At 40.3% G+C, this 23,504-nt stretch overlaps 1 pseudogene; it reads right to left on the bottom strand.

Annotated features, from left to right (window-relative positions):
• Positions 1-2,934: 2,934 nt before the first annotated feature.
• Positions 2,935-23,504, bottom strand: part of LOC148874533 (phospholipase D delta-like) — a 68,542-nt pseudogene continuing 47,972 nt past the window's right edge.

The following is a 23,504-nucleotide window of genomic DNA, read 5'->3' as shown; positions in this document are numbered from 1 at the left end:
CCCAAGATCTATTATTTTCAGATCTGAAAATAAGATTGAGACTAATTTTAAGATGTAAAACCAAATAAAGGGTGAGGTCTGAAAAGTAGCATTTTCAAATTCAGACCTCTAAAAAATGCAATCAAATGACACAGAAAGCACAAACTTAAGTTTTAATAGATTCATAAAATTAGAGAGGATGTTTTAGTAAATGATCCTTATTAAAAACATGCACAAAAAGCCAAAAAGGCAGGGAGTATTTTTATTATGTACTAAATTGTTCGGCCGCTGCCCGCTGGGATCTTGGTTGAAAGGGAATAGGTAAACTCAATCAACCTTGTTACAATTGGGACACAACATGTGGACAAAAACCCTAATTGTAATAAAAAGGTCATTGTCGATGCTCCTAGCTCTCGGAAGGGGTAGTCCGTGTATGGTCCAACAACTGTTAATTGTTTGGGTTTGTCCATTAGATTTAAACCAATCGAATAGATTGTGACTGGTTCTTGTTTTTCAGAACCATTTATTGATTACAGTTAATAATATATGAGTCTCCTTTTTTGTATTTTTCATATATTATGCTTAAAAGCATAAATTTTATGAATAGTATAAAAAATAATTTTCATTAGGGTAAATTGCAGATTAATACCCTCTATTTTGGGTCTAGTCTCACTTTAGTACTTGAATTTCAAATCGTGACAATCTAGTACCTGAATTCTCAAAATGTTTGAGTTTTGTCCCTATTGTTATTAGTCCGTCAGTTATCTGTGTCACCTAATGACATGAATTTTTTAAAATTTTAAATATACCCTTCAAACTAAGACTGTGTTCATCATCTTCCTCAAAAATTAAGATTGAACCAAATCAATGGTGAACAAGCAGAGGAACATTTGGATTTGTGCATTTAGATGGTTGATAAAGAAAATTGGATGACACTTGAAGGGCATTTGTGTCTTTTCATATACCACTTAACGATGGTTAACGATTTTAGACTAAACTGGGACATGTTGGGAGTTAAGGTATTGGATTGAGACATTTTGAAATTCGGGTCGAAAGTGAGACTAGACCCAAGTACAGGCTGGGTACTAATTTGCAATCAACCCTTTTGGTTAAGAATACTTGTTTTATCAACATATAAACAATTTACTATTATATTTTTATTTTTATTAAGATTATATTATCAAAATGAAGTTCTAAATTGTGATTATCATAAATAATTATAGTGACCCATCATAGTGGCCATGATCCAGATTGTTTGGTCCTAATCCAACCACCCAAATAGAGCTCATTATGTGGGTGGTAAGACTTGAACACCTTCCTAGAATAGTTCCATAATTTGGGGGATTTAACAAGTTTAAATTTAAAATTTGAAAAGAGCCCATTTATTTGAAAATATGGAGATATTAATTGAGAGAAAATCAAGGGAATTAAATCTTAACTCTTTAGGTAAGTTCTTTGATAGGGAGAGCCTTGCCTAAAAGAATTAATATGAGAGAGGACCCTTCTCCCCTGGTGGTGAGAAGCATTTTCTCTACTACCTAACCTCAACCTAACCTCCAACTCATAAGAATGTTTCCTATCAGCACTATTTTTTAGAGAAGGGATACATGAGAAAATCATTGTAAATCAAGGGGATAGACCAAGTCCTTGTAGTCACCAAGTATCTTGGTGGTAGAAGATATTGCATTCTAGCACAAACACCCACTACAAGAAAATCGGTCTAAACCGGCTGTCACAAGACTACCGGCTTAGGCCTTAAGACTGCCGGCTTAGGTCAAGACTGCCGGCTTAGACAAAAAAGACCGCCACCCTTGTTGGCCGGTCCAAAACAGTTCAATTAACTCTAAAGTGATGGTACGTCCGAACCGCCGGCTTAGCATTAATAAAGGTGGTGATTTTGACTGCCGCCTTAGGTTTATCAATTCGTTGTTTCCTTTTTAGGTGGTGGTTTGAACCGCCAACTTAGATTATATTTGACCGCTGTCTTAGGTCAATCAAAACTCTACCTACCTTCTTAGGTGGCGGTCTGAACCGCCGGTTTAGGTTCTATTTGACTGCCGCCTAAGCCGGTGGTTTCATGACTGCCGGCTTTGTTATTTTTTTATTTTTTATACTAGCTTAATTCCATGACAAATTTCATTTTAATACCTGCTTAATACAAATCTCAAGACAATTGATACATAAAAAACAATTTAAATAAAAAATGCAATTAAAACAAAATCTATTAATTAATTATTTATTATTATAATGTCCATTTAAATATAATATCCAATTGATGTATAAAAGTACAAGCAATTAAAAAAAATCCAATTTTCAAGATAATGTAACATGTCTTCCAATGCAAATCCATTTTACATAATGGTTGAACCTGCAAATCATACCATATAATTTGTTAGGGATGGATTATGTTTATTAGTAAAAAATTGGTCATTGCTCAAAATACAAGATCAAGTAAAATGAAGTGAAAATCGTTAAAAAAATATTGTTTTCTCACTTTGTAAGGGTTGACTTTGGCCAACTTGGGTGTTTGACACTTGAGCTGCAAAAGAATGTCAGTTTAAATTATTAAAGAACTCCAAGCTAAATAAAATCTTAATATAAAGATCTAATAAAAACACAAACGAAAAAAATAATAACTAAATCACATATGACCATATAAATATCTCGAAGCTATATAATTCAATTAAAATGAGAAACTGAATATACACCAGTGGCAACATAGGAAAATACCATATAAATAGAATGACCCTATTAGGAATCCATGGACTTCTCTTGTGGTAGGAGATGGGTAAAATCAAAGGCATTGGGCTGGATCCACATAGACCAGTAAAGACCCAGGTGCCGGCCCATTCTGAGATAAAGCCCAAAAAATGTAGGGTTTCTTAATCCATTTTCTTACAGTTCAGCCTGCACCTAGTCTCTTCATGGTCTCCTTAGCTTGTCAATGAATACAGTTCATCCACCATTAGTGGATGGACTAATTAATTCAGGTATGTCCTTAGGTATTTGTTCCCGATTACCCAGACAATAGAAATTCAGGTAGTCTTGAGGATGTGAATTCTCAAGCTACATGGATTTTAGTTCCTCGGCAACAAGTTCATACATCATTTGCATTGTCCGACCCTGTAAAAGGAAAAAGAAGCAAAAGTCAAAACTACTTTCAAATCAAGTTTTATACTCATGTTTGATTTCTATACAAGTTCCTGATAAATTCTTCATGTAAAAATATATTAAAGACACACACACCCAACAATAGGTAGTATGAAGATCTCAGTTAATACATAACCTTTCAACAAAAAAAAAAAAAAGTGAAAATCTCAAGCTGACAAGTGAAATGCAGGTTTGGTTCTTGAGCAGCTACTTTGTGCCACAAAAGCCAAATATTAGGCTCATATCCATTTCACCCCTCCCAAGACCCTAGATAGTTAGGATCGAATTTGGGTAATGGTACTTTTTAATGTGAAAACTTCATTAAACCAAAAATAAGACGGGAAAGTATAATTATCAATGGCTGATGGAAAATACCCCAAGAAGACTAGTGTTAACTGTAGTATCCTAACATAACTCAGACCTATCTATACCATTCCTTGCTAGATTTTTTGGTAAAGAATTGGCCAATCTTGATGACATGCCACACAAGGAGGATGATATTCATTGTTATTTATGAGTTATTTAAACTTCAACCGAAAATAAAAAAGAGACCTTTGATCAAGTCCATCGCTCTACTCGTGGCTTAAAGAATTTGTCTTGGTTTTGGTATTGTTATTACATTACCTATGTAGTAAGATCAAGATTAAGCAATTTGAAGGTCAAGTCAGTGAATTAGGGCCAATTTAAGGACAATTCAAGATTTTGTATTTTTTTTTGTTATGTTGAGTTTTCTCAATTAGAATTTTATTATTTTTATTGTTTTAGTAGGTATTGGTTTTAGAAACAAACTTGTAATGTATCAAAATATAAACGTTAGAAGGTTGTTTAGGAGTTCTAATAGATCCTAAGACATTCCAGCTATAGGTAGTGCTGGAAAGTACTTCAGAGCCATTAGATTAAGGATAATCCTACATGAGGTCCACAATGTTGCTAAAAGGATTTATTCAAGAACTCCATTGTGAATGATATTTGGTCATCAACCTTAAACACATGGTTTAATTTTGTAAACAAGTAAAGTTGTGGATTGAATCATTTAATAGTTGACAAATCACATTACCTGCCAATAGAGAATTTCTTGCTCGGATGCATCAGCAGGGCCACCCTCAGGCCACATTGGCATTACATTATACACCGCAAATCTCTCCTCAACTCTTATTTTGCTAGCAATTTTTAGTGCCAACTCCATTGGTATTATTATCAGCACCTGATAAGACCAAGAACACTAAAACTTGAGAAATTTAAAATGACAACTCCATGGGTGATTTCTGTTGGTCATTCAAAAGTTAAGATTTTATGGGCAGGCATCTTATTTTGAACTCTTGTATTCAGTTCTAGCCCTTGGATTGGAACCTCACCAAACAAATCAAGGGAAACAAAACCTCAGATTGCAACAAAAGTTGTAGTACCTGGACCTGGATCTACAGAAGGAACTGGGGTTGGCCTGGACTGCTGATGACAGAATTCAACCTACCTCCACCACTTGTGATAGACTTTCAACTCCTGACACCTCTGACAACCCTCTCTATTACATCCCTCATCACTCAATGAAGTGGGTAAAGGAACTTCAGATGAGTTAACCCCACTCTCACAAACCCCATTCTCACTACTCTCCCCCTAATGAGGAACCCTAGGGTAATAGGGTACCCCCTCTAAGAAAGTAACATCCATCATGACAAATCTCCTCCCGGAAGTAGGTTCATAGCATTAATAACCCTTTTGAGTTTGTGCATAACCGAGAAAAATGCATTTAGAGGTCTTAGGGTCAAATTTAGAACAATGAGACACCTAGTGTAGTATCATAATCGAGTTTAGGGGTCAGGTGTAACTTTCCAGTTTTGCCCATCAATCTCCAAGGTCTAGGGCAATACTGGAAATCTGGTCCAGTTCAAAGATTCAATTAATCCTACACTGTATGTGCCTAGGGTCTCACCCTAGCAGCTAAGACGGGCCACCCCAACCGACTTGGTGGCACCACAGTGTCAGCCTTGTCAGGATAGGTCTCCCTAGACCGACCCACTCGCTATGAACATTCTAAACTAACACGAGTCTCATTAAGTGTCTAGTTTAAGGGTATTACACAGAAACATACCAAGGGAACATGAATCAAATATGCACTTTTATTCATTTACAATAAACTCATAAAGTACATCATCTTGATTGAAGCTAAGGGAATACAAAACTGTCTAACATCTTTCACATCTCCCAATAGGTAGCTAAGTTTTCCTCTACCCCCAATAGCCATCATGGCCGATTTGGCCAATTCTAAGTAGTTGGATCCATCAAATCTTGCAGTTGTAATCTGAAATGCAGTCCCAATCATATTACCAGAATTGCTAGTCCCAAAAACACCTTCTCCCTGATTCTTGAACTCCGTTATTGGTTATGAATTATCAATCAAAAGCTTTTAAAGATACTATAATAGAAAACAACACTTAAACAACTGATAATAGCCAGCCTAGGTCTTCCACAAACAAGGGGAAAATAGAATTCTGTATGAACTCATTTCAAATATGATCTAAAACCAATCGACAGTTCTAGTTGTAAGCAGTCCAATTCTTGATAAAGGTTCTCACCCCTAAAAATAGGTTTGGAAGCTTAAACAAGTCTAGAACTCACTTAGAAAACAATCTAGAATGCTGAAACAGATTTAGGAATTACCCAAAAGGTGATAAAGATCAGGTTTGATCGTAGGGTTAAGGAAAACTTGGAGAAATCTTTGTGAGAACACCTCCATTGGGAGTGAACACCTCCATTGGGCATGAATACCTCCATTGGGAGATACTGTTTCTCCATATCAGGTATATCCCTCTCCTTCATTTGGTTTCAGATCTGGTTTGATTTATGGTTCAAGATTGATCATTGAAAATGCAGATTTTCTAAAATAGGGAATGTGATTCCCAGATGAGGGGAGAGGAAATTTTTAAAATTTCGCCCAACCTTCCTACAGGGTTCGACCATCCATATGATGGATCTCTAAAGGGCGAATGGTCTGAAATTAAATTTTATAAATCTGAATTTTATTTAGAATTGTTCTTTATAATTTTCTTAACTTATGGGAGTCGTACAGCTGGAGATCGAGATCTTGATTGGCGCAAAAAATAGTGATTTGCAGTTTCTTGATTTATTTATTACATTTGGTTTGTAAAATAATTTTTTTTTAAACTAAATGTATAGGATTTGATTTGATGTAATATTAATAGAAATTTTAGGGTTTTTGTTTTATTATTTTTTAGATCGAAGATGGCAGCGCAGAAAGGAGATTTCACAAATGGGGATATCGCAATCTGCGATTTGCAGTTTATGAAACTACATTCTGTTATCTAACCTCTGCTTTGTAGGATGTGATGTGCGAACAACCCTCTTTTACTAATTTTTCCTTTTCTTTGATCAGTATTTAATTTCAGATCATTTTCTTGGATTAAATCGTTAATTAAAGATCAAACCCTACACCCATTCGAACCAGATTGTCCAAACTGGTTGGACCGAATCTATGGTTCGATGGAGGCTGATTGTCAGCCCTAATTTCCCACTAATGGGCCTAAGGATTGATAATTAATTAAGAACTTAATTTGGCCCAACTTGTAAGGCCCTGCTTTAAATTGTTAAAACTACTAAAAGCCCACTTTTGCAAGAAAGCTATATGGGCTGAACTACTTAACCCTAATTCGGCCTATATACCTAGATAATGTTAATTCTTAATGTTATGGATTAAAATGGGCTTTAATTATGGGCTTTACAGATATTTAATTGATTGGATCAATTTATCCCTGCATTTGATGTATGGATGTGTGATGTGCAAAGTTCATGGGCCATAAGTACTTGACCCATGCAGATTCAATAGTGGCTCTTGCGCACACCATGGTTGAATGTACATCATTGCCATGGTGTCCCTAAAGATCATTGGATGATCTTCCTCGTGGTGGGCTCCACACCTTCTAAAGAGGATATTGCGAAACCCTAGCCGATTAGGGCCCACCAAAATCTGGTTGTATGAAATTCAGTGGGAGCCACTCTGGTTTGACATAAATTAAGCTAGGGCATAATTCTTGTTCCCTCCAATAATATGAGTGCATGTGAATGGGAGATTCATCTGATGAACTCTCTAAAGGTCTTCCATCATTAGCATGAAGATGGGTCTTTCAGTAATGAGGAAACGCACCAGAAAATGGGCTATCCATTTGCTATTGGATTTGTCTGAGTGTTTCATAAGATGATAGGGGCGGGGCGTCATAGACCGATGTGGGAGGAGCTTCACTAGAAAATGGAAACTCTCTCATAGTACCTTGGCGTTCACGAATATGATGGGTGAGCACTCACTGGATAGAAATATTTAACCTAAAATGGCTATGAATCTTGTTTGATAGAGGCCAAAGGGAAAGCTCATATGATGAGTGGATATGATCCTTCATAGAAAGGTGGTGGGGTTTGGCAGCTGAAACAGTTGGCTCCATGCACCCAATGTGGTTTCCCACATTTACAGAGACAAGTCGCTGTCTCCGTCACTGAGATAGGAAGGAAATCTCATAGGTGAACAAATGGGAATGGAACATAGATTAAAAGCCATATCTATGTAATGAACATGAATCAAATTAGGTTATGGATTGATGTTTTCTCTTTTATCAGAAAATGGCAAACGGACAATTTGCAAAGCTTCTTGATGACAACAAGCTTAAGGGCCCAAACTATGCCGACTGGTATCGTAACCTCACGCTGGTCTTAACCTCTGAGAAGTTGGATAAGGTGGCCAAGAATCCTGCCCCAGATCGTCCGAGAGTTAGGGCTTCTGAAACCTGAAGAAGAGAATACCAAGAATGGGAGGAGAAAAACTCCCTTGCCCGCTGCTATATCATTGCCTCATTGGATAATCCAATACAGAGGCAGTTCGATCAGATCAAACTTGCCAAGGACATATTGGATAGTCTCAAGACAATGTATGAAGAGCATAACCGTTCTACTTGACAAAAGGTCTTGAAGCAATTCATGACCGCACAGATGTCCAAGGGCCAACATGTTCACGACCATTGTCTTTGGATGATGAGCTACATTAACGAACTGGAGGCTCTTGGATCTAGGCTGGATCTGGTAATCCAGAGTGATGCTATTCTCAACTCTTTTCCTCCATCGTTCAATCCATTCATCATGAATCACAACATGAACAAGCTGAATATCAGCTTGCAGGAACTCAACAATATGTTGCAGAGGGCCAAAGAATTGATTAAGAAGGATGACCGCATTGCCATGCTTGTTGAAGCAGGCAAATCGGGAAAGAAGAGAAGGGCAAGGAGAAAGCCCCAAAAGAAGGCCACCAAGCCCAAGAAGCAATGGAAAGACAAGGCATCAAATGCCTGTCATTATTGCAAGCAGACCGGCCACTGGAAGAGGGATTGTCCTCAATACCTGGAATCCAATAAAAGTAATCTCAAATCATGTGTTATAGAAACCAATTTGTTGGTTGCTTCTGCGCCCTGGTGTATTGACTCTGGGGCTTCAACTCATGCGTGTAACTCACTACAGGGGTTCAAGGTAAGTAGAAGACTGAGTGAAGGAGAAGTAACACTTCACTTGGGGACTTTTGCAAGTGTTGTAGCTGCGGCCATAGAAACCATAGATTTGATTTTTAGAAAAGGGACAATTGTACTCAAAGATTGTCTTTTTGTACAGAATTTAAAAAGAAATTTGATTTCTGTCTCAAAACTATATGCTGATGGTTATTCTGTCTTCTTTAGTTATACGATTACTATTAAAAGAAACAACAGATTCACTGCATATGGGGAACTAGAGAATGGTCTCAATGTTCTACATCCTTCTCTAGAAACTAACATTGCCGAAATTACGCCGGCTGATATCCCCAAGAAAAGAATCCATGATAAGCTTGAAAGATATACAGGCATGCTTGACCTTAATCATAGTGATTGTATGTGGTCCCCTGAGTGTTAGGACTCGTAAACAACATGTGTATTTCATTACATTTACCGGTGACTATTCTCTGTATGGTTACGTATACCTAATGAGACATAAGTCCGAATCCTTTGAAAAGCTCAAAGAGTTTAGACAAGAAGTCGAAAAACAGTTAGGGAGACAAATCAATGCCCTTTGATTAGATTGAGGAGGTGAATATCTCTTTGACGAAACTACAGAAAGGTCAATGGGATTATGTCACAGTTGGCTCCTCCTGCTACACCACAGCTTAACAGTGTTTCAGAGAGGAGGAATAGGACCTTATTGGATATGGTCTGGTCACTTCTCGTACACTCAGAGTTACCCACGTCCTTTTGGGGTTACGCATTAAATTGGTTCTGAATACTCCATATGAACTTTGGACCGGAAAGAAACCAAGTGTCAGACACTTGAAGATTTGCGGTTATCCTGCGCATGTTAAAAGAATGAGTGCAGACAAGTTGGAATCCAAGACTAGCCGTTGCCTATTCATAGGCTACCCAAAAGGCTCTATGGGTTACCTATTCTATGACTCAAGTGAACATAAGGTGTTCTATAGCCGAAATGCACAATTCTTGGAGAATGATTATATCTTGGACACACACCATCAGGAAATAGTTGTTGATGAGGAGAGCTCAGGGTCAATGGAAGGTGTCCCACAAGTTCCAGATATTGACCAACCTAAAAGATCTACCCGTGTGTCTAGGCCACCAGTCCCTTTTGGCTATGACCAGGATAGTTACCTGGTGGAAGCCTTGACTAGTGAGGAGGATCCCGTGACTTATGCAGAAGCTATGTTGGACATAGATTCTCTGAAGTGGATGGATGCCATGAGAGCTAAGATGGACTCAATGGAGACCAATGGAGTCTGGACACTAGTGCATTCGCACCCCGGGGTAAAAACAATTGGTTGCAAATGGATCTATAAGAGGAAGAAGGGCCCCGATGGTAAGGTTGAGACCTACAAAGCTCGTCTTGTGGTGAAAGGGTACATTCAAAAAGAGGGTATTGATTATGAGGAAACCTTTTCACCCCCTGGCCATGCTTAAATCCATTCAGATCCTGCTAGCTGTAGCAGCATACCATGACTACGAGATTTGGCCAATGGATGTCAAAACTACATTCCTGAATGGAGATCTTACTGAAGATATCTACATGTAGCAACCGCAAGGTTTCATAGCTGTGGGTCAGGAACACATGGTATGTAAGCCAAATAGATTCATATATGGACTTAAGTAAGCTTCTAGGAGTTGGAACATCCGGTTTGGCTCTACCGTCGAAAAGTTTGACTTTGAGCAGAACTCGGATGAGCCCTGTGTTTACAAGAAGTCCAGTGGGGATAAGGTTACGTTTCTGGTTCTATATGTAGACAACATTCTACTCATTGGGAATGATGAAGGAATGTTGACTACGGTGAAAGTATGGCTTTCACAGCAATTCTTCATGAAAGATCTTGGAGAAGCATCCTATATACTGGGTCTTCAACTCTATAGAGATAGATTGAAGCGGATAATAGGATTATCCCAATTTGCCTACATTGACAAAATTGTCAAGAGATACAGCATGGAGAACTCCAAGGAGGGAAATGTTCCTTTCAGACACGGAGTCACTCTCTCCAAGAAGATGTCTTCCAAGACTTCTAAGGAGATTGAGGGCATGAAGAATGTTTCTTGTGCTTCAGTTGTAGGGAGCATCATGTATGCCATGCTGTATGCTATGAAAAATATACTTAAGTACCTTCGAAGGACAAAAGAGTTTTGTCTGATATTCGATGGTAGCTCATTGTAGATCCAGGGGTATACTGATGCCGATTTCTAGTCGGATCTAGATGATAAAAAGTCCACATCTGGGTATGTTTTCATGATAGGATCGTGTGCTGTTTGCTGGCTGGAAAAGCAACAAATAGGGGTCCATGACAGACTCCACAACCGAAGCCGAATACATTGTCGTAAGTGAAGTTGACAAAGAAACCGTGTGGATGAAAAAGTTTGTTCACGAATTGGGAGTAGTTCCGTCTAGCACATCATCCATCGCGTTGTTGTGTGACAACAATGGAGCGATTGCTTAGGCTAAGGAGCCACGAGCTCACTCGAAGTCGATGCACATCAAGAGAAAGTACCATGTACTGTGAAAGATTGTTGGTAGAGGGGATGTCTTGATTCAGAGGGTAGCATCAGCGGAGAATGTAGCAGACCCATTGACTAGCCACTGACACAGAAAATGTTTAAGAAACACGTAGAAAGTATGAGACTCTGACTTATACCAGATTGGACCTAAGTGCAAGTGAGAGTTGTTAGATGGTTGTATGCCCTTAGCTCCAATCAGTTTGATGTACTTATGACATTTATTGTAAATGAATGAAGTGCATGTTTGATTCATGTTTTAGTGGTGTGTTTCTGTGTAATACCCTTAAACTAGACACTTAATGAGACTCGTGTTAGTTTTGAATGTTCACAACCGTTGGATAACTCTGGGGAGATTTATCCTACTAAGGCTGACACTAGTGTGCTACCAAGTGTTGGGGTGGCCTGTCTCAGCTACTAGGGTGAGACCCAAAGCACATGTAGTATAGGATTATTTGAAACCTTGAATCAGACCAGATTTCCAGTATTGCCCTGGACCTTGGAGATTGGTGGGCAAAACTAGAAAGTTACATCTAACCCCTAGACTCGATTATGATACTACACAAGGTGTTAGATTGGGCTGTCTTTGATATGCCAATTATTGAGATCCTTAGAGGGGGTCAAAACCTGGGTATGTTGGGACAGTCCGAGAATTCATCTAAGTGGGTGATCATAGTGACAGGATTAACCCCTTTGTCGGACAAAGGTAATGATCGGGGATGCAATCTCTTCGATGGAAACCAAGACTGCTGGCAGCCGATTTCAATCATTGAGATTTGTTTTGCAAAATATATTTTATATGCGGATATAAAAGTATATATATGTTACGGTTTCGAAATGATTGCAAAGATTTTAATTCCCAGGATACATATGAAAAGAGAGTGCAACATTGTTCCTTGCAGCCGAGGGAGAGGTCTCTCTTGTTGGGTAGTGTATAGTGATTATGGGCTGAGAGGTTAAGTGTAAGACCATTGAGGGTAATACCTAATGGGCTAATCTTGCATCTATCCACAGTCCCTGGGTGTTACAAGGTGGCTTGGCCCAGGGACCACTTAGTGTAAGTGATGGACCCAAAGAGTCCATGTGATGGGCCCAAGGGGTTCACTGGGCTTTCTAGTGAATTCGGCTAGGCCTTGTAACAAGGGCTGGGCCAAACCCTTGTGGTTGATGTGTAGATCAATGCTTGGGTCCCACACCATACAAGGAAGCCCAACTGTGGAGCAGTTTGGAAGGCTAAGTGAGCACATACTCTTATTGAGCCTAAAGCCCATTTCGAATTGGGCTGATTTGATCAGTTCAATAAGGGGGACGAATATGAGATTAGATTAGCAAATAGGATATGTGCTTACCCTATCCACTTAGAGAGTCCAAATCTGAATACAGATTCAGATCTAGAAACCTCCTGATAAGATCAGGAGAGTGTTGATCTAATTTACAGATAAGATAAGGGTCTATCATTATCTCTTAAAGGGAATTCAGATCCAACTATGATTTGGATCAGCAACTCCTAATGGGATTAGGAGTTGATCCCTTTAAGATATAAAAGGGGAAGGGGGCGACAACTTTAGAAGATCATCACATTCACATCAGAGAGAGAACATAGCACCTAGTGAGACGAGCTAATTTCTCCTTGCTGCCTCCTTCCTACCACCGCCATTACTACTAGTTCGATCTCCTCTTTCTAGTAGGAATGATCAAGATTGGATCTTTATATCAACCTTTGGAGAAAGGCTGATCTAAAGGTATGCCCACTGATGAAGGAAGATTTGGCCCGACCTCACAGTTATGCGACACGTGGCGAAGGCAATAGCTCGGCACAAAAGCAAGCCTAAGGCGCGAGCACCAAGGGGAGAAACCAGCGGTCCGAACTCCCTACTAGGGGCCTGAACTCACCCTTGGCCCCAAACCAGAAAGAATCCAAACAGGCCTACATGCAACAGTTCGGGACATACTTCGCCGAACTGGCCTGCCTTGTGATGAGACCAAAACAAACCCGAATTTTATCCCCTAATATTCACTCTTTTACATTTATTTAGCACTTAAATGGACTCATTACTCTTGTATTTCGATTCAGGGCAATAAAGAAGGCAATTGGAAGAAAATAGGGCAAATCGGGTGATTTTGCACAGTTTCGGCGACAGTCAGTAATCTGGGCCTAACTCTCAATTCCAGACACCGAATTTGACAATTCAAGAAGCATTAGAAGATGAAAGGAAGGCCCACAACTTTTATGTTTTTGGTTTTGACAGATTTGGCCTGCATCGAGTACGAAAACGAGCCCAAACTCGGAGTAAGTTCGCAGCTAAGCCCATTTCACAACTTAAGCCCAACTCGCAAAAGTACCTTGAAGCAGCCCAACTCGAATTCAAGAGTTAAGAGTCCAAATTTCGAATGTAATCTCTAAGGAGAGAGTTTTATCAGATCTAAAATCTTGAATGTAATCCTAGAGAGATAAAAAGATTGAGATTAGAGCATTAAATAAGAGATAGGATAGGATTAGTTCAAGATAAGATCAAAACTCCCTAAGGATAAGATGATCTCCTAGAAGGAGTTGGAAAACAGCCCTCTCCTTTGGCTATATAAAGAGGGGGGTGAACCAGCTCTAGAAGTCACTCAATCATCCAGCAATCAAGCATCAAGCAACTCAAGAAGATCAGTTCGGCCATGGAGAAGCAAAGCATGGAGATTGCGCAAATCATGAGCAGCTAAGCTTCTTTTTTTCTGGTTCAAGGGGGAGGTTCGATTGTGCCATTGTGAGGTTCTATAGTTACTTTATTTTCTTTCTTTTTAATTCAAGTATTCATTGGTCTTGTGCACATTTTTATTGGATGTTAATGTTAATTAGTCTGACAAACTGAATTAATGTTGATTTTCCTACTGCTATCCATGATTTTGGTGATCCGTAATTGTCACGAATAATGGTACAAGTAGCAATTAGGTTGATATCTTTTTGGGTCAATTGTTCGTGACAGCCTTTGACCAATATTTTAACATGGTTCAACCTAAAAGAATCGATGGAACAAAATTCAGTAATTGCAGCTATCTCAATTATTGTTATTTTGGTTTAACTGTTTTCACAAATCTTAATGTTATCATTGTTTAACATGGAACGCTATCGTACCCAGTTGAGTGGTGATAAGTGTTGATCGAATGCTGGGTTTGGTCAACTGAATTAGGAAAACACAAGGTTTATTATGGCTATCCTAGTAAATCTAAGGTTAAATGCTTGAATTGCAAGAATGCTGAATTGTACCTAGGATCGATGGCCAATCGATTCAACTCGAACCCTTGAACCAGAATTCGGTAAGACTGATTTTCTCTTATTTGTTTAGTTTGTTATTCTTTTAATTTTAGTTATTTAATTTTCCCACACAATTACTTTATCCATTCGGCGAAGAAATTACTGATTTGCTCCCTGTGGGATTCGACCTAGAACCACTTTTACTGCAAATATTTTAACTCTTGAATTCGAGTTGGGCTGCTTCAAGGTACTTCTACGAGTTGGGCTTAAGTTGTGAAATATTTGCTAGTAAAAGTGGTTCTAGGTCGAATCCCACAGGGAGCAAATCAGTAATCACTTAGTCGAATGGGTAAAGTAATTGTGTGGGAAAATTAAATAACTAAAATTAAAAGAATAACAAACTAAACAAACAAGAGAAAATCAGTCTTACCGAATTCTGGTTCAAGGGTTCAGGTTGAATCGATTGGCCATCGATCCTAGGTACAATTCAGCATTCTTGCAATTCAAGCATTTAACTTTAGATTTATTAGGATAGCCATAATAAACCTTGTGTTTTCCTAATTCAGTTGACCAAACCCAGCATTCGATCAACACTTATCACCACTCAACTGGGTACGATAGCGTTCCATATTAAACAATGATAGCATTAAGATTTGTGAAAACAGTTAAACCAAAATAACAATAATTGAGATAGCTGCAATTACTGAATTTTGTTCCATCGATTCTTTTAGGTTGAACAATGTTAAAACATTGGTCAAAGGCTGTCACGAACAATTGACCCAAAAAGATATCAACCTAATTGCTACTTGTACCATTATTCGTGACAATTACGGATCATCGAAATCATGGATAGCAGTAGGAAAATCAACATTAATTCAGTTTGTCAGACTAATTAACATTAACATCCAATAAAAATATGCACAAGAATCAATGAATACTTGAATTAAAAAGCAAGAAAATAAATTAACTACAGAACCTCACAATGACACAATCGAACCTCTCCCCTTGAACCAGAAAAAAGAAGCTTAGCTGCTCATGATCTGTGCAATCTCCATGCTTTGCTTCTCCATGGCCGAACTGATCTTCTTGAGTTGCTTGATGCTTGATTGCTGAATGATTGAGTGATTTCTAGAGCTGGTTCACCCCCCTCTTTATATAGCCAAAGGAGAGGGCTGTTTTCCAACTCCTTCTAGGAGATCATCTTATCCTTAGGGAGTTTTGATCTTATCTTGAACTAATCCTATCCTATCTCTTATCTAATGCTCTAATCTCAATCTTTTTATCTCTCTAGGATTACATTCAAGATTTTAGATCTGATAAAACTCTCTCCTTGGAGATTACATTCGAAATTCGGACTCTTAACTCTTGAATTCGAGTTGGGCTGCTTCAAGGTACTTCTGCGAGTTGGGCTTAAGTTGTGAAATGAGCCTGGTTGCGAACTTGCTCCAACATTGGGCTCATTTTCATACTCGATGCGGGCCGAATCTGTCAAAACCCAAAACATAAAAGTTGTGGGTCTTCCTTTCGTCTTTCTAATGCTTTTTGAATTATCCAATTCGGTGTCCGGAATTGAGAGTTAGGCCCACATTACTGACTGTCGCCGAAACTATGCAAAATCACCCGATTTGTCCTGTTTTCTTCCAATTGCCTTCTTTATTGCCCTAAATCGAAATACAAGAGTAATGAGTCCATTTAAGTGCTAAATAAATATAAAGGAATGAATATTAGGGGATAAAATTAGGGTTCGTTTTGGTCTCATCAAATCCCCCCACACTTAAACTTTGCCCGTCCTCGGGCAAGGCAAAAACTCAAGTAACACAAGAGAGAATAACTATTGATTTTCAATTTTTCTTTTTCTCTACATGAGGCCTGGTTCATTTCATGCTTTAGTTCAGACTTGGTAACCTTTCCCTTTTCATCTCTTTCTCCCCTTTTTCTTGTCCAAGAGTGATGGCAAATCACCATTCCTCATGGTCCCAAGTTAAATCGATAGTCAAAGAGACAAGCCTTTCAGGGCTGAAACTCCTTGGACTGCACGGGTGCTCATTGCTTTTAACAAACCAATTCAGCCAGATGCAATTACTTTCCTTTGAATCAAAACAAGGTGTGCTTATTGCCATAAGCTTGCTATGTATCACATCTTCACCACTTAGTGTGAATTCCTAGGATCTGAAGGTGAGAATGGGGTTGGGGTTCTAGGGTGAGTGCATTTTATGCTCCATCTCACCCTTGCCTTCTTTACAAGATGTGAGTGCATTTTATGCTCCATCTCACACTTGCTTTCATTTCTAAATGTGAGTGCATTTTATGCTCCGTCTCACACTTGTTTTTTGTTTCTAGATGTGAGTGCATTTTATGCTCCATCTCACATTAGTCACGATTTTAGTTTCAAACTCCCTTTCTCTTTTTTTTTTTTTTTCACAAGAATCACATGGTTTCACTGCCTGATCCATGAATTCATTGATCATGGTCTCTATATGCCTAACACAGCAAGTTCTAGAATAATCAACCCATGTTTGACAGATAATTATGTGAAAATCAATCAAACCCTTATGCATCTCGCCTATTGATCGATTAAAATCATGAGGTACCATATGCAGCCAAGAAAGATTCAGTTAGTCATACTTGCATCCTATCTTATCTATTCAGCCTAAGCACATGATTCCTAATAAGTTGAAATCGTTCAAGGATAAGTTCCCAGGGAGCAGAAATTTCAAGAAGATAAGGTATCCCAAATTTCCATCAGATTTCTGTAATCCCCCCACACTTAAGTTATACATTGTCCCCAATGTATGTGATTATGCATAAAGTAGAAGGATTTGGGGGTACTTCCCTATTTGTCTTGTTGGGTTCCTGCTAAACACAAAAATCAAAACCAAACAAAATAACAAAGTTAACTAAACACAATGGGTTGCCTCCCACAAGCGCAATTGTTTAACGTCGTTCTGCTCGACGTCCTCCTTTGCTACTTTAGCTCTCGTGGTTTCAGCTTTCGGTGTGCTCCCCTTCCATCCATCATGGGCGGGTTCAAATCTGGAATAGGGGCCTTTGTATCCAATTGTGCACTCGATTCTAGCTCCTCATTCATATCTTTTTCAAAAAATTCCTGCACAGTTGGACCAATAGTGTCAACCGAATGGTCTTCATTTGGGTACTTCATAGCTTCAAAAATATTAAATTTAATAGTCTCTCCGTCACATCGACGAAGAGGGTACCCTCATCCACATCTATTTTGGTCTTGGCCGTTTTCATGAATGGCCTGCCTAATAGAAGTGGGGCTGAACTTTCGATCGTGTCCTCCTCCATCTTCAGAATGTAAAAATCAGCTGGGAAAATTAAATCGTTAACCTGCACCATTACATTCTCAACAATCCCTTCTGGGAAGGCGTTAGAACGATCAGCTAATTGGATAACAGCTTTAGTTTCCCTTAAAGGACCTAATCTCAAAGCATAGTAAATCGAGTATGGCATGACATTGATAGATGCACCTAAGTCTAGCATGGCATGCTCGATTTGCTTATTGCCAATCGCACAAGGTAGGGTGAACATACCTGGATCAGCATGTTTTTCTGGTAAGGTCCTCTTGATCATGGCTGAAACGTTCTCTCTAACTCTTGAGTCCTGCACCTTGTCTTCTTCCTGCCCTTTATCCACCTTCCTTGGTGATGTAGGTTCTAGTTGTAGTTCCTTCCCGCTTCTTAGCACCACTGCACTTACACTCTCCTTGGGGTTGACTACCATTTGTGATGGTAGTTTCCCGGAGCTCTGCACCTCCAACTTGCTAACGGCAGTGGCAAGTTGACTGATTTGGTTCCCCAAATTCTGAATGCTGGCTCTTGTTTCCTGTTGAAATTGCTGAGTATTAGTAGCTAGAGCCTTAACTATATCTTCTAATGACATACCTGAATTCGAGGGTTGGCTTTGCGCTGTGATGGATGTTGAAAACTGGGGCTGTCGACTGAAAAAATGGGGCTGGTATTGCTGCTGTCCTCCTTGGTTCCCGTAGCTTAGGTTTGGGTGATCTCTCCACCCTGGATTGTAATAATTGGAGTAGGAATCATACTTTCGTTGGGGCTGGCCCGGGAATCCTCCTACGGCATTGACTTGCTGCATCGAACCATCTTGCAATGATGGACACATGTCCATAGGATGGCCAGGAATCGAATAGATACCACACACCCTGGCAGTTTGTACTTGTCCTGCAGCGAGTTGTCTTACCAAAGCAGTTAGTTCAGAAATCTGATTTTCTAAATTTACATGGCTTACCTCATTAACCCATCTAATGGTACCGTCTGTCCTAGCACCAAACTGTTGTGAATTTTCGGCCATGTTGGAGATTAACTCCCTGGCCGCTTCGGGTGTCTTGTTCACCAAGGCTCCTCCACTGGCTGCATCGACCATACTTCTATCCATGGGCTGAAACCCTTCATAGAAGTATTGGATTAACAATTGTTCAGGAATTTGGTGGTGGGGACAACTAGCAACAAGTTGCTTAAACCTTTCCCAATATTCATATAATGTCTCACCACCAAACTGCCGAACTCCACATATTTCTTTTCTTATATTCGCAGCTCGGGATGCAGGAAAATATTTATCTAAAAATATCCTATTCATTTCATCCCATGTGCATACAGAACCGGGAGGGAGAATATAAAACCAATCCTTTGCTTTATCTCTTAAAGTAAATGGAAAGGCTATGAGTTTTACCTGGTCCTCGGTCATACCATGGGGTTTCATGCTTGAACAGATGACATGAAATTCCTTTAGATGTTTGTGAGGGTCCTCACCTGGGAAACCATGAAATAGAGGTAATAATTGAATCAAACCAGATTTGAGTTCAAAGGCTACCTCAAGAGTGGGGTACGTGATGCATAAAGGTTGTTGGTTCATAATTGGTGCAGCCAACTCCCTTAATGTCTTCTCTCTATCAGCCATTCTTTCTACTTCTTCGAAGATGGGAAGATCACAATTTGAATTCACCTTCTTTGGTGAACGATCCTTCCTTTGCTTCGCCGCCTTTCTTAAACGACGAGTGGTCCTCTCAATTTCAGGGTTGTACTCGAGTTCACCTCGTTGAGAAGCACGAGTCATAAAATAAAAAAAGGTTAACAAGAGGAAGGTAATAGCTAAGAAATTAAAGTTGCTCCCCGGCAACGGTGCCAAAATTTTGACGGGTTTGTCGAAGCCCTCAAAATTATTACTAGTCCCACAATAAAATATTTGCAGTAAAAGTGGTTCTAGGTCGAATCCCACAGGGAGCAAATCAGTAATCTCTTAGCCGAATGGGTAAAGTAATTGTGTGGGAAAATTAAATAACTAAAATTAAAAGAATAACAAACTAAACAAACAAGAGAAAATCAGTCTTACCGAATTCTGGTTCAAGGGTTTAGGTTGAATCGATTGGCCATTGATCCTAGGTACAATTCAACATTCTTGCAATTCAAGCATTTAACTTTAGATTTATTAGGATAGCCATAATAAACCTTGTGTTTTCCTAATTCAGTTGACCAAACCCAGCATTCGATCAACACTTATCACCACTCAACTGGGTACGATAGCGTTCCATGTTAAACAATGATAGCATTAAGATTTGTGAAAACAGTTAAACCAAAATAACAATAATTGAGATAGCTGCAATTACTGAATTTTGTTCCATCGATTCTTTTAGGTTGAACCATGTTAAAACATTGGTCAAAGGCTGTCACGAACAATTGACCCAAAAAGATATCAACCTAATTGCTACTTGTACCATTATTCGTGACAATTACGGATCACCGAAATCATGGATAGCAGTAGGAAAATCAACATTAATTCAGTTTGTTAGACTAATTAACATTAACATCCAATAAAAATATGCACAAGAATCAATGAATACTTGAATTAAAAAGCAAGAAAATAAATTAACTACAGAACCTCACAATGACACAATCGAACCTCTCCCCTTGAACCAGAAAAAAGAAGCTTAGCTGCTCATGATCTGCGCAATCTCCATGCTTTGCTTCTCCATGGCCGAACTGATCTTCTTGAGTTGCTTGATGCTTGATTGCTGAATGATTGAGTGATTTCTAGATCTGGTTTGCCCCCCTCTTTATATAGCCAAAGGAGAGGGCTGTTTTCCAACTCCTTCTAGGAGATCATCTTATCCTTAGGGAGTTTTGATCTTATCTTGAACTAATCCTATCCTATCTCTTATCTAATGCTCTAATCTCAATCTTTTTATCTCTCTAGGATTACATTCAAGATTTTAGATCTGATAAAACTCTCTCCTTGGAGATTACATTCGAAATTCGGACTCTTAACTCTTGAATTCGAGTTGGGCTGCTTCAAGGTACTTCTGCGAGTTGGGCTTAAGTTGTGAAATGAGCCTGGTTACGAACTTGCTCCAACATTGGACTCATTTTCATACTCGATGCGGGCCGAATCTGTCAAAACCCAAAACATAAAAGTTGTGGGTCTTCCTTTCGTCTTTCTAATGCTTTTTGAATTATCCAATTCAGTGTCCGGAATTGAGAGTTAGGCCCAGATTACTGACTGTCGCCGAAACTGTGCAAAATCACCCGATTTGTCCTGTTTTCTTCCAATTGCCTTCTTTATTGCCCTAAATCGAAATACAAGAGTAATGAGTCCATTTAAGTGCTAAAGAAATGTAAAAGAATGAATATTAGGGGATAAAATTAGGGTTCATTTTGGTCTCATCACCTACCGTGTAACAGTTCGGAATACACCTCGCCGAACTGACCTGCCCTATACATACCTCCGAACTCAAGACTTCGCCTCACTCACCACTCCGCCACATCGCCCTCAGGGCACCAAAACCAAATAAACCGTACTATGCCTGACACCAAGGAAACCCGTATCCAAGGGTGGTGCACCTGACTGATTTGGGATCTGACGCTTGACGGCCGCACTCCAAACGACCACCTGCCACCGCCTCCTGACACCGCCATCTCTAGTTAGAGAGACGGTTCCGGCAAAAGGCAGTGACGACAACGCCTGCATTGATAGATGCAAGGGTAATCATACCCAACCTGATGAGGGCCTCGGAGCAAGTGCGCAAAGTGATTATAAAAGGCCCCCTAGCCCCATCAAACAAGGTATGTGAACTTTGCACCATCTGGTCTATACTTTGCCTTTGAGAGATTACTAACTTGAGCTTCAGAGTTATCTCGCCGGGTTCCTCCCGGAGTTCCCTCATCTTTTCCATTTCAGGCTCCCCGTCGCTCCAGCTCAAAGGTGAATTTGTTGACAGCTAAGACCGGCCGGATCGCGCTCCATCAATTGGCGCCATCTATGGGAACGCTTCTGAAAGCCTCCCTCTAAATCTCTTTTACCTACCCTTCTTTCAAAAACTCCAACAGCCACTCCAACACCAAAATGGCCTCCTCCAATAGTGCCGGACATGGAACAGAAACAGCCACTATCGGAGAGCAACTCCATGTTCCAGCGGTATGCATTGGGCAGTTCACCATCCCCCTTTCAGTGGATGGGATCCCCAGTTTGAATGTGCCACAAATAGTGGCGCCTCTAAACACTCCTTCGTTGAACATCCCTCTTCCACTCCCCATTGAAACGAACTTCGCAGAACCAACTGCTGTCCCACTGGCAGCCCGACAAAACCAATAGATGATCTAATGCAATGCATGCAGGCAATGCAGGCCCAAATGCAGCAATTTCAGCAGCACCAACTCCAACAACACCAGGTGTTGCACCACCTCTCCCAACACCATTATCAACAACAGTTCCCTCAGCTACCCTTGAACCAGCCACTGCTTCCCCCTCGGCACCCTGTTTCAAAGCCGGTCAAGGCCTCCCATCAAGGTGGATGACCTCACCAAGGAGAGGCTTCCCGACCACAGAACCCCCCTAATAGTCAGGCCTCATCCCCGGGCCGAAAGCAAAGAAAGATCACCCCCACGTCGCAGCTCGCGGGTGGGTCAAGAACCTCGCCAACAATGTCACCTCAGCGCTCTAAACCCGAGTTCCCACTCACGGAGAACCGGTTCAGCACCCTAGCAGTAGGCCAACATTCCAGGCCCATCGAGCTCGGCAACACGGAGGCCAGCAACGCCAGCACCAGGCCCACTCAAAGATGGCGCCGGCGAAGTCGCCGAACTGCTACCCGTGTGCTACTCGAGCTCAGAAGCAAGGAAGAAATGAGCTCGGGAAAGGTAAAAACCATCCCCATTCTCTCAGTTCCTTCCCCCCTTTCAACAGAACTACTGGCAGTCCCCTTGCCTAGAGATTTCAAACTCCCATATCTGGACAAGTATGATGAGTCCTTTGACCCCAACGACCACGTCGATGCATTCCAGTCGCAAATGCACCTCACTAGGGCCAGCGAGTCATGCATGTGTGTGGCCTTCACCACCACCTTTAGAGGGGTGGTCCACACCTGGTACCGGAACCTAGCTTCCGAGTCAATAACAAGCTGGGCCCAGTTCATGCAGATCTTCACTACGCACTTTGTTACCAGCAAGAGGTGCCACAGAACCGAGGAAAGCATCTTCGGGGTAATCCAAAGAGAGGGAGAACCGATCCGGAGCTACATCAAACGGTTCAATGAAGCATGCTTGCAGATTCCTCAGTTAGACCCTGCGGTACAGCTCACCGCGGCCAAAAGAGGGGTGACACACAAAGAATTCAAATGGCACATGGTGGCTAGCCAGCCCGTAACCGTAGCCGACTTCCTCAAGCTCACGAACAAGTTTATAAGAACTGAGGAAGAGATCAACCAGAGAGCCAAAGGCGGGGTTGAAAAAAGAAAAAGAGAAGGCGAGCCCTCCAACCCCGGCGACAGAAGAAGCCAGAACCGAGAGGCAAGCTGAAAGAATGGTAGGATCCATCTAATGAACGCCATAAAGGTTGCGGAATGGGTGGGCGAATTTCAAAAATTTCCTACCTTCTCTCAACTGGGAATCATATTCCCTAAATTTAGAATACAATATTCAAGGATCCTACTTGAACCATAATCAAACCAGATCTGTACCAAAAGATAAATGGGAGGAATATACCTGATCCGGAGAAGCAGTATCTCCCAAAGTTGGTGTTTACGCCCAAAGAATGCTCCAAGATCC

The sequence above is a fragment of the Nelumbo lutea genome, chromosome 1, assembly GCF_056320005.1.
Source record: "Nelumbo lutea isolate HS-2025 chromosome 1, American lotus-T2T, whole genome shotgun sequence".
Lineage (NCBI taxonomy): Eukaryota > Viridiplantae > Streptophyta > Magnoliopsida > Proteales > Nelumbonaceae > Nelumbo > Nelumbo lutea.
The sequence above is the reverse complement of the archived record's forward strand: the minus strand, read 5'-3'. Positions and strand labels throughout refer to the sequence as shown.